At 30.2% G+C, this 16,504-nt stretch overlaps 1 long non-coding RNA gene across 1 annotated transcript in view; it reads left to right on the forward strand.

Annotated features, from left to right (window-relative positions):
• The window catches only part of LOC129974866 (uncharacterized), a 47,279-nt gene extending 38,369 nt beyond the window's left edge, over positions 1-8,910 (forward strand). The window contains exon 3 of the long non-coding RNA XR_008784989.1: positions 8,664-8,910. This is a non-coding gene — a long non-coding RNA (uncharacterized LOC129974866). The remainder of the gene's footprint in view (positions 1-8,663) is intronic.
• The last annotated feature ends 7,594 nt before the right edge of the window (positions 8,911-16,504 follow it).

Below are 16,504 nucleotides of genomic sequence, written 5' to 3' on the forward strand. Positions count from 1 at the left end.
AAATTTTAACATAATATGACCAGAAAAAAAGGGCCCTTTAAAGGGTTAAAATTCTAGCTTCCTCCAAAGATCAATATTTCGTAAATATTGTTCGCCAATGCCATGGTAGCAATACACGCTTTACCCAAGGTTTATAATTTTATGCGAAGGGTGAGTCAGCGAAAAATTTTTGGTGGAACAGCTCCCACTTACTTTCATTCGAAATTTAATGGTATAATTTGGAATGGTTATACATTTTGTGTCACTAATTTAATAAAGGGAAAAAGCAAGATTTCGAATTAAACATCCAGTCGCCTAAAATGACTAGAAATTGATTAGACTGAAATTTATGCATCTCAAATGATTATTAATTAACCACTATTGTAATATTATTATCTAGAGCGTGGGATTGCTACAGATTCAAAATTTAATAATTATATTTTAATCAAAAGATGGAAAGTATTGAGATATAGTTTGTATATACTTTATTTAAAATTAGAGGTGGGAGTCTCCCCGAAACTTTCTTGCATAATTTCTAATAAAAGTGCTATTTACTCCTACCTGCATGAAACTGTTGAAGTTAGGTAAAGCCGTAAATGCAATGAAGGTTCAGATTTTTGTTTTCAAACATGAGAGCTGTATGCTCCGTAGTATTTCATAAAACGTATATTTGTATACTAATTGTACACCAAATCAGTAATTACGAAGGATCATTCGTTTGCGGGAATCCAATGCTGCTATTGAATTTTGACTGCAAACTCTGGAGATTAATCGCTGACATGCGTTTAATATACAATTACCAGAAAATCAATTGTGTAATAAAACGCCTTTTTGCTTATCTATAAATACCAAAATTTCACATGAAACTACAAGTGTAGTCACAAGATGCAATTTTCCTTGCATGTTATAAAATTTCGTTGTGTAATGTTCGTTGTATTAAATGACTGCTATTAACCAATAGTAATCGTGAAAGATCAATCGTTTACGCGGATCTAATGCTTTCATTGACTGCAAACTTTGAGATTAATCACCGACATACGGTTAATGCACACGTATCAAAAATGAAATATGTATGTAGGATGTTCTTTTTCAGGCCGATTGAAACCAAAAGTTTATATAGAAGTACATTTTTGTCATAAAATCATATAATAAATTTCTATACATAAACTTTGCCGTTTTTAAGTTGTCACGTTTACGTACATGCAAAAGTACAGACCAACAAACCATCAATCACCTCTTGAAGGATTTGGTTTCAAATTTGAACAAATTTACATTATAAGTGCTAACTTACTAAATTTTATCCGTCTATTTGTGCTTCGAAGTTATCGTGTTCCTTTGTACACGAATAGTCTAATAGACGATCGCTCTGTAAATTGGTTTTCTTTCAAGAATTTTTCAAATTTGATACAAAGACCATATACTAAATTTCATGTGTCAAGTTAAAAACATTATTGTGTTATTTTGGCCACAGACAAACTTAATGCCAAAAAAATGTGTCTTTTGGATTGAAAGTGTGGAACGTTACGAAATGATTCACCACATATTTTTACATATGAAAGTGAAATTGGTTTTAAGAGATGCAACTTACAGTTCCCTTAAATTAAGCTGGAATGTCGATTTCCTTCCTTCAGCAAATTGTTAATTAAATCTTTACTTTATTTACATTTTTTGGCAAATTATTAAATCTTTGAAATTTATAAAACATTCTCATAGACTCATTTCACGTTTACTGTTTCGAATGAATTTCTTTTTTGTTTTCAATACAGAGTATGTTCATATATTTAATTAATGTTTAAAATGTTAAAAAAATTTCTTTAAAACATTCGATCTGACAACCTTTTATTTTAAGTATAAATCTTCTCCATCATTTCCATGATAAAAGAGCTTTTTCTAAAATTTCCAGGGTACTGATTTCTATTCTTCTTCTATTAGATTCTAGAGTTCACTAACCGTGTTAGGTTTGAGGGTAGAATGAGCTTTTTGACATGACTAAAGGCACAATATTCCACATCTGAAATATCTCGAGAACACATTGAGAAGATATATACGTAATGCTTGTACGTATCACTCTTTATTTTTTCTGGAATGCACCAGTACTTTTAGAAATAATATTTATAGTTTCATCTTAATGAAATTCCATTCTTTGAAAATAATTAGGATAAAAAAATGGAATGTCTTTTGTAAAACTCTTTCTGGATAATACGTTGAGGTAACTTAAACTATTTTGCAACTTTTCTTATTTTTAATTTCAAATTATAAGAAAGCCCTGTGACAATCATTAACCCCTAGCTAAAACTTTTCTTTTTGTATTTTACATTGTGAAAGTTCTCATCTGTATTTCCATTTATCTTCTTTTAAATAGATTTCGCGCAGGTTTTTACAAACTGATCTGTGGTGAGTCACATGCCTCGGCAAAAGCTGAAAAACATGATTATTTTAGCTTCTTTTGTTATTTTAATTGATTGTTAATACATATCATTACAATTGATTCCAGCAATGGCAGATTTTTCTTACCACCAGCGATTCTACTTTATAAATATTTGAAATAGTAAGTACATTTTTTTCGGGTATTCATTTGAAACCTTCCTTTCATTTAAAAGTAATGATTGACGGTTTTTTTTCTTTTCTTTTTCTGATTAATAATGTTTTCTAAATGTTAATATTTTTATTTTGGAAAAATAAAAAACAAATCCTTCAATACACAATTTATTTACCTGCGACACTTTGATAGAAGAATAAATTTAAAAGTAGCAGACGATATTTCTCCTTTCAAATAATAAGCTATTGCCAAATATTTTTATTAAAAATCATCTGCCTTTTTAAAAATTATTTATCCAAAATCGTCTGTAATTAAAGAATTAACGTATAATATGAATCTACAATATCTCCTATTAAATCCTCCTTTAACTGCATTTACCATTGCATGCTATTTTTTAAATATCTTATGCATTTTTGTACTAAACATAACCACTTGATTTTTCATAGAAAATACAATTTAAAAATAAAAAATTTCTCTTTCAAAGAGAGCATTCCGAAGTTTGAAAATGGGTATTTATTCCTCGAAATTTCTTTTCAAAATTCTATTCACTTCATTTTTCATTGTGTTTTGTATATTCTTGGAAATTTATTTGCTGTATATTTACTTTGCTATTCTACTTAAAATTCCTATCCTTATTTCTAAGAATTGAAATGAAATCCTATTATATTATTTTATAGGTTGCTTTATCCATATGTTAAAAGCCTTATTTCAGTTCAAAACTAATCATTTCTGGCTTTTATGGAACTTAATATCAAAGTGAATTATAGCAGAGCTAAGTTGTTTATTCTATTGTATTCAACAAAGAATTGTTTTAGTTATTAGTATACATTTATAAGTTAAATGTTACATTGTGAGGAATAAAAATGGTTTATCCTTTAATATTACTTCAGAGAATAATACAATAAAACCCTTTTGAGGCCAATGCATTAAAAATATATTTAGCACTTTGGAAAACAATTTGAATAATACTAACAGGGAAGATGTTTTTAAAATAGACCATTGATTAATATTTCCTTAATTTCTTTCACAATAAAATGGAAGCCTTATTTTCGACAAACAATAGCCGTACAAATTAAAGAATAATAAGGACATTCAATCACAACTACCCAACTTCCTCATGTTAAAATATATCAAAAGCAATTGTCTCTGTTTATAAAAGAAAAACATATGGGGCATAAAAAGATAGCCCCAAAGAGACCCTTTTGCACCGCATCAATAACTTCTTCTTCGGCTGCAAATCTTTTTCCCCTAAGTGCTTTTTTCAGTTGTCTAAACATATTAAAATCACATGGAACCAGGTCTGGACTATATGGTGGGTGTCCCAGCACTTCGAATTCCAACTCCTTTTTATTCCTTCGGCAGTCCGTTGGGAAGAATGTGACCGAGCGCTATCTCCTGCAGGATGTTGTTTTTTCGCAGTTTTCCACGACGTTTGGATCGGATTGGAGGTTTCAATTTAGTTCGTAATATATCGGGATAGTTCTTACTGTTCACAGTTTTGCCTCTTGGAGTAAAATGAATGGCTACTACACCTTTAATGTTCCATAATAATGTTAGTATAATCTTACCAACTGACGGTATAAGTTAACTGTTCGTGATAAACAGCTGTCACTATAAGTGCTTGCATTCGAAGAATAATTTCCGCAGGTTTAAGACCTTAAAGAAAGAAAAGGGAATCACAGCCCCCATTTCCTGTTTGGTGCTGATCAACAATGGAGTTGCCATATTTAATGATATGCTAAACTCCAAAGACTAAAGCGGGAGTAAAAATGACATGCTGAGTTGAAGTGTTGCCAACTACACTAATTTAACTCTGGATACTAGCAGGGTTACCAAACCCTGGAAAGAGAAATTACAGAAGTCTTTTTACTTTTTGACTTTCCCTCGTTTATACACTTAACAGATACTTTTGACCTTTAAACTTTTAATCTTGCTACAATTTAAAATATTAAATTGTAGCTAGCTTTTGGTTATTATCAATCGCTTCTTTTTGTACTATTTCTTTACTTTCTAACATACAAAATACACACAAAAAATACATGGTAATTATTAGAATTATTTCTGTAACATAACTCAAGAACATGATGAGTTAGACAGATAAAAATTGATGCATGTATTTAACACCAAATATATAAATTTCCATTAAATATGAGTACCTTGAAATGTCTGCCCATAAGACGTATATCAGTTCATTTGTTCGAATATAATTTAACACGTTAAATTCAAAACGAAGACAGCTGGAAGTATAAATTTTTGCTCATAAAATTCTACATATAAAATTTGTTTTTTAACCAATTTAGTACCATCAAAGGGTTACAATCAATCAATCAGTCAGTACTTACACAAGCATTTATACATAACACCAAACTGCGATGATTTAAATATATGAAATTTAATATATCGTTGTGTGATTACAATTGTAATTCTTTCAAATTTTAATTTCAATTGGTCAGAAAAAAGATGAACAAAATTCATATTTGGTTTAAATTCATATTTAACTGCATCCTAATGATTAATTACTAAAGATGTATGTATTAACCATATTCCAACGATTAATTAACAAAAATCGTTCATGTATTAACCACATTCCAATGATTAATCATCAAAGACGGTTTACTAATAAATGCTTTCGTAACAATTTTTTTAGAATAACATGTGGTTAATAATACACAAATTTATTAGAGATTATACGAGAAAATTTCAGGGAAACCACGTCCAATAGCTTATAATAATTTGAACTCTTACAAACATTTCTTTGGGGCATTTTTTTTATTGCCATCCTAGAGGAAATTTAAAGCATAAATCAAACGTTCAGATTGTATAGATTTTTTTAACATTTCTTCAAGTAGAATATTCTTCCAAGAAAAGAGGCTAAAATCCTTTCAGAATGTAAAATTCTGCTCGTCTTTAAGATGGATTTTCAAATCCTTCTTATACAAAAGGCCCATTGTTTACGACAGAGATTCTTACACACGTATGGGAAAATATTCAAAATTGTAACTGCGAGGTATTTTTGATACTTTTGACACGTCTATGAAATGTCAGATTAATATCAAAGGGAAAAATAGATTCTGCAAACAGGCTGCCAGCAGTTTTAGTTTATATGAGTTTCATAAAAAAATTCGGAGGATTTCCGTGTTCTTCCCTACGAAAATACGGAAATAAATGCCATGATTGCATTGGTTTCCTTGGATAAATTTAATTAGGAGAAAGTTTACAACCTATCATTTCTAAAATATTTTTCTTGCTTAGATTTTTCTTTTTGTATTACTTATTGATGGAAAAGTAAAATGAATATTACATGGGAACTTTGAGAACTTAGGAAACATAATAGAGCTATCCCTGCCATGCCAAAGAGTCCGGAGAAAACATGAATATCAGGCCGTCAGGCCCTGAGGTGAACGCAAAATGGCGCTCATTACTTTCCAACCCTTACGTCCACCATCTATGAAGGGGCAAGAATCGATATTTTGAGAGCTTTATAATGATAACTTTGATTCCGTTCTAACTTAACCAAATTCCTAACTGTTGTTTATTTAATACAGCATTTTTATACAGAAAAAAATGTCTACAGAAAAAAATCATTTATATACAGCAATATAAACAAAACTTGATTTTAATTCCGTTTTCTATATAAATAAAATAAATAATTGATTTCTAATAAATCTGACACGAGAATATTTTCTTTGGCATAATACCAGTTATCGCCAATCAAGAGTATAATCATTAGCTGACGCCAAATATTGAAACAAAGTAGCATAAATAATAGCCAAACGTGATAGAAAAAAACAATCTGCAATCGCGAATTTCAAGTTATCACATGAAACCTTTTTTCTCCCTTCATCATGTTCTAGCATGACTCATATTTCGTAATCAGGTAATCAGCAACATTTAGAAAAGCGATGGTTTTTGACCATCTCAAAGCGAATCGAGTTCTAAAATTTGTTTCTCGAGGAGAGAATTTTTTTTAATGAAAAACCAATTTAAACCGGTTTGACATAATCATGTTACTATCATATTACACATGAGTCGACATTTAAAAAGACGCTGGATTTTTGTTTTGTTTTTTTGTTTCTGTTTTTTTTCATCTCAAAATCCTTCTTGTTACATAACTATTTATCGAGGCCAAATTATCACATGATAACATGAATATTGTATTGCACAATCGCCAACTTTTAGAAAAACGATGTTTCTTTTAATCTCCAAATCGTTCTAACTCCAAAACATTTTTCGCTAGTTATTTTGATACCTCATCTGGCTTTTTCGCTTTGATTCCAGTTTTCTTCTTAGTGCTTCTTCAGGCGATAACTTCGTACGACACACGCATTTTTCTTCTGCCTATGCTTTTAAGGCCGCGGTGGCCTGGTGGTAAGGTCTTGGCTCGTGAGCCGTTAGGTTTCAGGCTCGAGACTCGATTCCACCGAAGAACCGTCGTGTACGGGGGTCTGTTGCACGCTAAATCCGTCAGGCCAAACATACTCCCGCTGGTGTAGTGTAGTGTGGAGAGGGGGTGCCAGCTCAGGTGTCGTCCTCGTCATCTGACAGCGGTTCAAAATTACGAGGTCCGTCCCTAAATAGCCCTAGTGTTGCTTTATAATGGGGCGTTAATATAACTAAACAAACAAAACACATTCTGCCTATGCTTTTTGAGGTTTCCAACGGCCCCACACAAAAACAACTTCATGTTCTCACATGATAAAAAAAAAAATAGTCAATTTTTCCTGCATTAGCTTTTGTACGTTACTCTCAAATGGCAAAGAATGAATTAAATAATAATCCGATGTATTAACACGCATATACTGATCAATATTACATTTCCATATGCATAAATGATAAACTTGCAATGAAATTAAAATGAACGGGATACTGGTGTAATTAGAAATATTAACAAGTGTAGGTTAAACCTATTTTGATCTATTCTTGGAATCGTAATCTACTTACAACTATATTCTTCAAAACAGGATTAAATAAAGTTAATATCGTTCACATTTTGCATGCAAATTATCTCTTCATTCATTTGTATGTAAAGGTATATAAGCTTCAGGTAATGGTAAATTTTCAAAAGAGATAGATAACAAGGGATTAACAGCATGAGTTTAGAATAATGCCAGTTTATCACTGTAATTTACATACTAGTTTAAACAAACATGTTATCTTAGATACTCGATAATAGTTCGTTTTCATATTTAAATAAGATTGAAACAACGGAACTACTAATTTGAAATGCGGAAGGATCATAGATGATAAGTTTTAATTAAAACCTTTAATCATCGTCATACATGCACTTATACACGATATGAAAGTCTTTTAAATGCTATTCAATTCAACAGATTAAATAACCTCAGCCTAATAATCAATTTCAACTAAAAATTATTTTATTAATCAGTCTCCATTAATGCATCTGAGATAGATAATGATGGTGACGGTTAACTTCAATATCAATAAAAGAACGAAAAAAAATTCTTCATGGATATTGTTACAAATTTGTAGTTTTTCTACAGAATACAGCTGGTTTCCTGATGAGGAAGGGAGTTTTACAGATATTTCTAATGCTGGTGAATGAAGGCTGAATCAATAAACTCTGACTTAACTACAAAATTTCTAAAATTGCTAGAATTTTATCGACATATCGATTGAGAGTAAAGATTCGATAACTTTCTAGAATATTCGATGCCGAAAACGATAAAAAGCAGAGCGCACAGACGACAGTCAGTCAGTAATGAATAGACAGTTGAGATGACTTAAGCAAGTAGTTGAGCGAAGACTCTCTTGTCAATTCTCTCTCAGTGATTTGTGCCATTGCTGTTGTTTTTATGTAAGTTTGCTTTTTGTGAGTTGTGTTGTGATTTTTGCACGTGTTGCGCTTTGCATGCTTCATCTTTGTGTTACCTAGATTTCAAGTTTCTGTGCAGGAAAAAAACATTGTTATCCTTTAACGAGACAGTTGGACTTTTTGCCATACAACCACCGGATGGATGTTGGAAATTTTTCATAAAAATTCTGAAAATAAAATCTTAATTTAAATTGTTGCTCTTTTTTCAATAATCTTAAACTTTCGAAGTAATTTATATTGTTTCTCTCAATTATAAATAGATGTTAATAATTATTTAAATTTTTACTTATTACTGAAAATTTTCCTTTTTAGTGTCACTGATTGGAAGGAAAAAACTATTGATACCGCATCAGTTCAAAAGTATTTTCTTCCCTTTTTACCAAAAATAGAAATCCCAGGGGAAAAAAGATAACCGGCTGTTGTTTTGTTCCATGTTCTTCCCTCCGATTTATTTCTGTATCCTTTTAGAGACACCTGTGCTTCAATATCCCTCCCATTTCGGAGAATGTCGTGTTCCGAGAATGAATTTTCTAGTACCAATCGATAAGCCTTGAAAACCAGTAACCGAAGTCCCCGAATGCTCCTTGAGTTTTCTATTTATAGAAAAACATAAGAAGATAAAAGGATTTTATATTAAAAGTATCTTTTTCAATATATTTGTAAATAGAAATTTATTTCAATTATAGTAAAAAAAAGAGTTTGACAGTTTAATAAATAAAAATGAATTTATTTCAAAACAAAACTCTTATTGACTTGATTATTATTAATAAATTGGCAACATATGTGCGTCTTCTCTGCTCACAAAAAGGAGTGTGTGTGTGTGTGTGTGTGTGTGTGTGTGTGTGTGTGTGTGTGTGTGTGTGTGTGTGTGTGTGTGTGTCTCTTGCTTTGTAGGACAAACCATTACGCGGAACATCGAAATTTGCCATAAATGTATTTTGAAGTATTCAAATATGCACCACGGAGTGAGTGTTTTGAAATGTTAGTTAACTAAAGATTAAATTTTGACATTTTTCAATAATAACAGCCCTTTATATTATAAAACACAGATGTTATATCACAGAAGTGGGAATTTCAAAAACTTTTTTCCTTTATACGATTTTAGTTGTATAATGAAATTATATATATATATATATATATATATATATATATATATATATATATATATATATATATATATATATTTCATAGCCTATGAAAATATTTAAATACATTTTCATAGGTTATTGTCCACAATTTACTCCTTCTGACATCAAAAGTGAATAGTTCTGATATAGGTAAAGGATGGATATTCTGTTCTTGGAAAATCCGTTTTGTGCTGTTTCTGACTAGTAAACTCAGGTGTTCTGTTCGTATATGTATCATGGTAGTAGGACCAAAGGCATGAGTTCTTTGAAAACACTATCTCGTTTTCCAAATCAGATTCATCCCACCTCCCTTGAAATTCTGGATATCTTAAGAACTCTGAAAAGCAGGGACTCCAAAATTTTATTCTGCTGGGTTCCGAGTCATGTTGGAATAACAGTAAATGTTCAGGCGAATAACGCTGCGATAACAGCGTCTTTGTTTATGTTGTTGGTGAGGTGCCATTCTTCGATGCGAAGAACTCGTTTGCGCGTCGTATTTATTCTATCTGGAAGGAATCATGGGATCAACAAAATAATAAGAAATTACATTTTATCAAACCCACAATTTCATTATGGACTGCTCTTTGCATGAGCTCGAGATCAAAGTGACTAGACTCCGCGTTGGTCACTCCATTAACGCGCAAACATCTTTTATTAGGCGATCGAGCTCCTTTTTGCTCCAGATGTCAAATATTTCAAAGGTTCTTCACCTTTTAATTGAATTCCCTGATTTTAATCATCATCGTTTACGATTTTTTAATGTTTCAACAGTGGACATGCAAATGCTTGTGGGAGAAAGTCAAAAATCTCTTTAAATTTTTAAAAGCATTGGTTTTTATCATCTTATTTCATGTTTCATCTTGTTGCCATTTTCTCATATTGTTTATAATATTAACAGACATTGCTATGTAATTCTTTTAATCAGTTTCTACTTTTACAGTTTTTTACATAAAGACACGCTTTGTATATTCAAACCGTATGTCTGGCGCAGTATAGTCAGGTATGGCTCTTGCGTCATGGGGTCCGCCTACGTTAAAAACATTGGTTTTCGACTACATTGGCGAATTCTCCTTTTATTATTATTTCTTGTAGTTCAGGCTTTCCTCTTTCCAAAATAGTATTTTCTAGGAAAAGGAAGGTCTGATCTATGATCCAGGATAATTTTAAACAATTTTTTAGCTAGAATATTTCTTTAACTTCAATTTTCTTAAACTTTAATTTTTATAAAAATTTTCCACCGTTATCATGATATCTCAAAAACTAATAGAGGTATTTACATAAAAATTTCAGCGTGTGTTTTAAATACTGTGGGCAATGAAATGAACCAAAAGTTTTATTGTTGGTGAAATACCTTTTTATTTATAGGTGTTTTAAGAAAAATTAAGTTGTAAATTTATGGAAAAAATGTATATATACGTACATTTTTACCCATAATTTCTTTGCATCTCGAAATGCAAAGAAATCTGGAGAATTGGTTGCCTGGTGCAGATGGATGATTGTTTATTACAGCAAATCCTGTTGATATTGCTCTGTTCCGTAGTAACGGAGTGTCTATCTGTACAGTGGTCGGATTTCCTTTGAGCTTGTGGCTGGTGGACAATCGCCGTGAACATCAAAGCAGCTAGCAGGAGAGTGATGACTTCGGGCACAGGGTTGTCTCGATATAGTGTGCCTATAGAGAAGGAGTAGGATCTAACCTCCCCAAAGAGACTGTTCAAATCTGGAGAATTGGTTGCCTGGTGCAGATGGATGATTGTTTATTACAGCAAATCCTGTTGATATTGCTCTGTTCCGTAGTAACGGAGTGTCTGTCTGTACAATGGTCGGATTTCCTTTGAGCTTGTGGCTGGTGGACAATCGCCGTGAACATCAAAGCAGCTAGCAGGAGAGTGATGACTTCGGGAACAGGGTTGTCTCGATATAGTGTGCCTATAGAGAAGGAGTAGGATCTAACCTCCCCAAAGAGACTGTTCAAATCTGGAGAATTGGTTGTCTGGTGCAGATGGATGATTGTTTATTACAGCAAATCCTGTTGATATTGCTCTGTTCCGTAGTAATGGAGTGTGTCTGTACATAAGTGTTCGGAAGTAACGAAATCGCCGTTAGAAGCTACAAATAAGAAGTGTTTCGCGCTTACCTAAAAGATTAAAATTTCTAAAAATGTACATGTTTATTTGTTTGTAAAAAAATTGAAATTTAGAAATACTTAGCAGAGGAAAACATTATGAGCAAGCTACATAAAACATTGATTTGAAAATATTCAACTCAGCGAACCAGCTAAAGTTTTGTTATAACTTTACTACATATATATCATCAGGCGGCTAGTAATTAATAAATACATCAAATTAAGTTCTACATTAAAGGTTTAAATTTATATTAAGTACTATGCAAATAATTGTCACAAACCCCTTTAAAAGCATTACCAGAACATAATAATTTATGAAAATATTATTTATATCAGTATTAATACAATCTTCATTTAAAAATCATTCAAATCAGATAAATTTTTTTCAAATTAGAAACGTGTTTGCGTCTAATTAAAATAAAAAATACAGTAAGTTTCAAGTAAATATTTTTCAGTAATGTTCTTTCAATTATGAATTGATGCTTAAACACGTCTGAAATTATGCGCTTATTCTATTTAATTTTATGTTTGATTTCGAAAATGTTCATTATTTTGGTCGATTCATTATCGGTCATGTTTACTCAGAAAAATGTTTTAAATGATTTGTTTTTCTAAAATGTAATATATGTTTTTATTCTTTGAGAGTTGCATTGCATAAGTCTTTGATCTCAAACGTTTATTATATTTTTATTTTCTATCAGTTGCATTACATAAGTCTTTGATCTCAAACGTTTATTATATTTTTATTTTCTATCAGTTGCATTACATAAGTCTTTGATCTCAAACATTTATTATATTTTTCTTATTTTCTATCAGTTGCTATTCAGTTTCTATCATAAGTCATTGATTACAATAACATAAAGACTGTGTATTAGATTTTAAAATTGAAAAGAAAAGAGTAAATTTTTCTGGTTTTTATGGAAATTAAAAAAAAGAAGATCAAAGTAATTTACAACCGAAAAAGTATTTATAAATTTTCAACAAATATATATGCATCCTTATTCAACAATTTAAAAAAAATTTACCTTAAAAGCATTGTTGGAACATATTAATTTGAAGAAAATATTTCTAACATTATCCAATTGATTTTATTTAAAGGAAACTTGCGCCATTTTTTTTTTCAAAGCAGAAAATTTCTTGTAGTTGTTAATAGCAACAAAAAAAATAGTAACTAATAAGCAAATGTTTTTTCCTTAATACTATATTAAATAAATCAATGTTTAAGAGCATTTAAAATTATCTGTTTATTTTTTTAATAATTTTTTTTGTACTTGGTAACGTAACATTCTTTTTTTTTGTATGCCCATTAAAAAACAATTTTAATGATGTTTTTTTCTAAATCTTTTCATATAATCTGATTTATATGTTTCGTATTTTTCGTCCATTGGGTTACATAGGCTGTTGATTTCAATTAATATATTTTTAATTGTAAATTACGTTTTATAACTTCTTAGGTAAGGAAAAGACGTAAAATTTTATTTATTTAACATTGTTCTTGCATGCGCTTTTTTTTTAAAATTTGAAGCATAATTAATGGTTCTAATGCTAAATGTTAGCATTTTTTATAGGAAAGTCTAATGATTTCTTACTCAGATATTAATAATCCAATGTAATTGTGGAAACTAATTTTTTTATTTTATATTGTGTCTGAGTACGTAGAGGATTTATAAATAATTTAAAAAATCATTCTTTTTATTAAATTATTCTTATTCTGGTTGTGGTCCTTTCTCAGATATTGAAGAATTTTTATTTCAATATGATTCAGTTCTATATCATGTTGCCACTGTATGTAAAAATGCTTTCAATATAATTGTATTTCACTTTTTGAATGACATGGAATAAAACTGATCTTAACCGAATTGAGAATCTATGTGTCAGACTAAAGAAACTTGTTACGCAGAAGTCACCAAGCAGTAAAAACTTAAATGAAGCGATGTTTCAATCATGGAATCATATTATAATTGTTGATGAACTAAAAGCATTGGTAAACTCCATGGAACTTCATTGCATGATCATAATCGGTGGTAAAGATTATAATAAACCATAATGACGGTTTTTTTTGTGTGTGTATATTTGTCTATAATAAATGAGGATTTTTTTGCATATTTCATTATTTATATATTTCTCTTATTCAAATTGCTGTAATGGCCCAAAGAAGTATCAAATCTCAACTGTCTTAAACCTGAAAGTGTATTAAATCTTACGTCAAATTTCAAGTGTCTCAAATCTTAATTGCATCAAATCTGAAAATTGCTCTTAATGAAAAAGCTTCCATAATGGCGGCCACTATTATAAATCAAAATTTAAAGTGTAGAAATATTGACCATATATTATCTCTATTCTATTGACACAAAACGTAGATATGCTAAAAGTAAAACCAAATAAAAAATAAAAATCAGGAAGCCTTTTCTTAAAATATAACTATTTTTGCAAAAAATTGATAAAATTTTTATAGATGCATTTACTACATTTTAACGAACCGGATGTGCAACATTTTTTTTTGTTAAAAAGAGCGAAACTAATTAAATATCAACAGTAAATTCAAATCCGTAAAATCGTAATTGGTTTCTATTAGTATAAATATATCCATGTAATTTAAAATTTATAACTGTAATCTGGACAAGTTCAAAACTTTTAAGAGAGAAAAGCTTTAACTAATCCTTTTACGTACATTTTTTTTTCAACATGTTATTCAATTATTCTTTTCGTTTGACTGACTAAATTCCATTTCCTGAAATATCTTACACTTGTGCTATTTTTCAAGACTTATTTACTCAGAATTGTTTAGCAATTTGACTCTAAACAACTTTTATTCATTTAAAATTTTAATTCCCCAAATTCTTTGCATATTTCACCAATTCTTGCGAAACTTTAAGATGAGTGCTAAACCTTTGCATATAATATATTCCATAAGGAAATTTATATGCCTTTCATGAAAATCAAAATCAACTCTTCTGTTCTTTTCCAGTTATAGTTAGAGCAAACATATGGAAAAAGACATTAAGTTCAGATTCTGGGTTTAAGCAAACCGCGCGTGTAATAAATTCACAAGGGATGTCAAAGTTAATATTTAATGTCTCGTCCTAAATTCCCGAAAGAATTTATATTTAAAATATTCTCAAGATAACCCGTTTAACTTTATGCTCGTTAACTTTCTATTCAGCCCAAATCAGGCTTCTCTTTATGTAAATATTCATCAATACAAGTGCATATTCTTTTTAATTAATTACTAGACGCCTTTTGCGACCATCTGGTTTGTTCTGAATATTGGTTGTGTTTAATTTTCACTATATATTTAATGAAAAATTTTGACTTCACAATTCTCTGAAAGTATTTTCAAGTTTGAAATTCTTATGATTAGATTTATTCTTGATGTTTAACCGTATTTATTGTATACATGAATATTTCTAGTGGAATTAAGTCTCGTATATTTATATAACGTATATTTTAATAACGTCATTATAACCTAATGGTTTGGGCAATCTATATTTTAATTGCACATTGTCTTTCTTCATAGTATAACTTCATTTTCTAATTCTTCACATAAACTGCATTCATTATGCTATTTAAACTACATAAACTGTAGTCTAAATTTTGCTTAGTTCTCAGCAACAGAAAAAAACTTCCTTCCGATTAAATATTTGATTAAAACAATGAAAACAGTTGGAATTTAAAAGTGACAGATAAATATATTGATAAGAATTACGCAAAAGAATGTAATTGTTTCTAAATTGTCGAATTTCATAAAAAAGTACATGAAAAATAAATAATATCACTGACAGGATCTTTTTTAAATATCAACGGTCGCATTCCTAAGATCATTCGAATTCAGATACCTCAGAATACTGGAATATCCGAGATCCTATTTCAAAAATAAGAAAACTTCCTTATCCACTCATAAATCGTTATGAAAACCCGTGTTCTTAAGATTTTCTTAAAGTGGATCCCTCTTAACTGATAGCTACTCAGCCAATGTACGTTCGAACATCTTTTGAGAATTCTCAGAAAATTTTGCTGTTCCGAAATATATCTATACAAGCGTCTCTAACGAAGGAAATATCAGCCATTCTTCATTCACTCAATCAATCATACTTAAAGAAAATGAGAAGAATTTCACAATTATATCCGGGTCTAACGGGCGTCCACAGTAGTTTAGTTGGCCGGGTGTTTCGAGTCTTTCAGTACTGATGTAGTTGAAACATAGTAAAATCATTTTATATAGAAATTTTTATGAAAATATGATTTTATGATTAAAAGGAACTATCAAAACATCTTTCGTTTTTAATTAAAATTCCAGTTAAAATTTTAAATGATCATCCCGAAATGTACATTTTTACTCTCCTAATATATTTGAACGGAAGCTCAAACGGTCAAACACTCTGGAGTCTTCAACCCTTTCGAAGACCATGGAAAATGTGCTTCCCATCAATTTTTATCTGAACTTATGTAGATTGCCATAAGTTCTGACAAAAATTTCAACAAGACAGAAGCTTAGATGCTTCAATCACTTATCTTACATAAAATGGTGAATCTTTATTTCTTACTTAATTATTAATAAACCAAATTAATTAATTAATCAAAATAAATTAATCTGAAGAGTTAAATGGATCACTTTTCTTAAGCCAATCTCAATCTTAAAATTTTTTTAATATGCCATGACTAGAAAAAAATGGCCTTTTAAAGGATTAAGATGCGAAGACGCACACATGATTGCGCAAGTACGCGTATTCACATTCTTCTGAATTAAAAGTAGAATTTAGAAAATATTTGATAAGAAAAATTCGTTTCCTCTACTTTCGTAGAAAATAAATAATATTTTAATAAGAGAATTCAAGAATATAAATGTTGTGAACGCTCATTCAATGACGCTAAGGAGCCTGCCTGAGTCGTTTAGATATATA

This window comes from Argiope bruennichi, chromosome 7 (assembly GCF_947563725.1).
Source record: "Argiope bruennichi chromosome 7, qqArgBrue1.1, whole genome shotgun sequence".
NCBI classification, from domain to species: domain Eukaryota; kingdom Metazoa; phylum Arthropoda; class Arachnida; order Araneae; family Araneidae; genus Argiope; species Argiope bruennichi.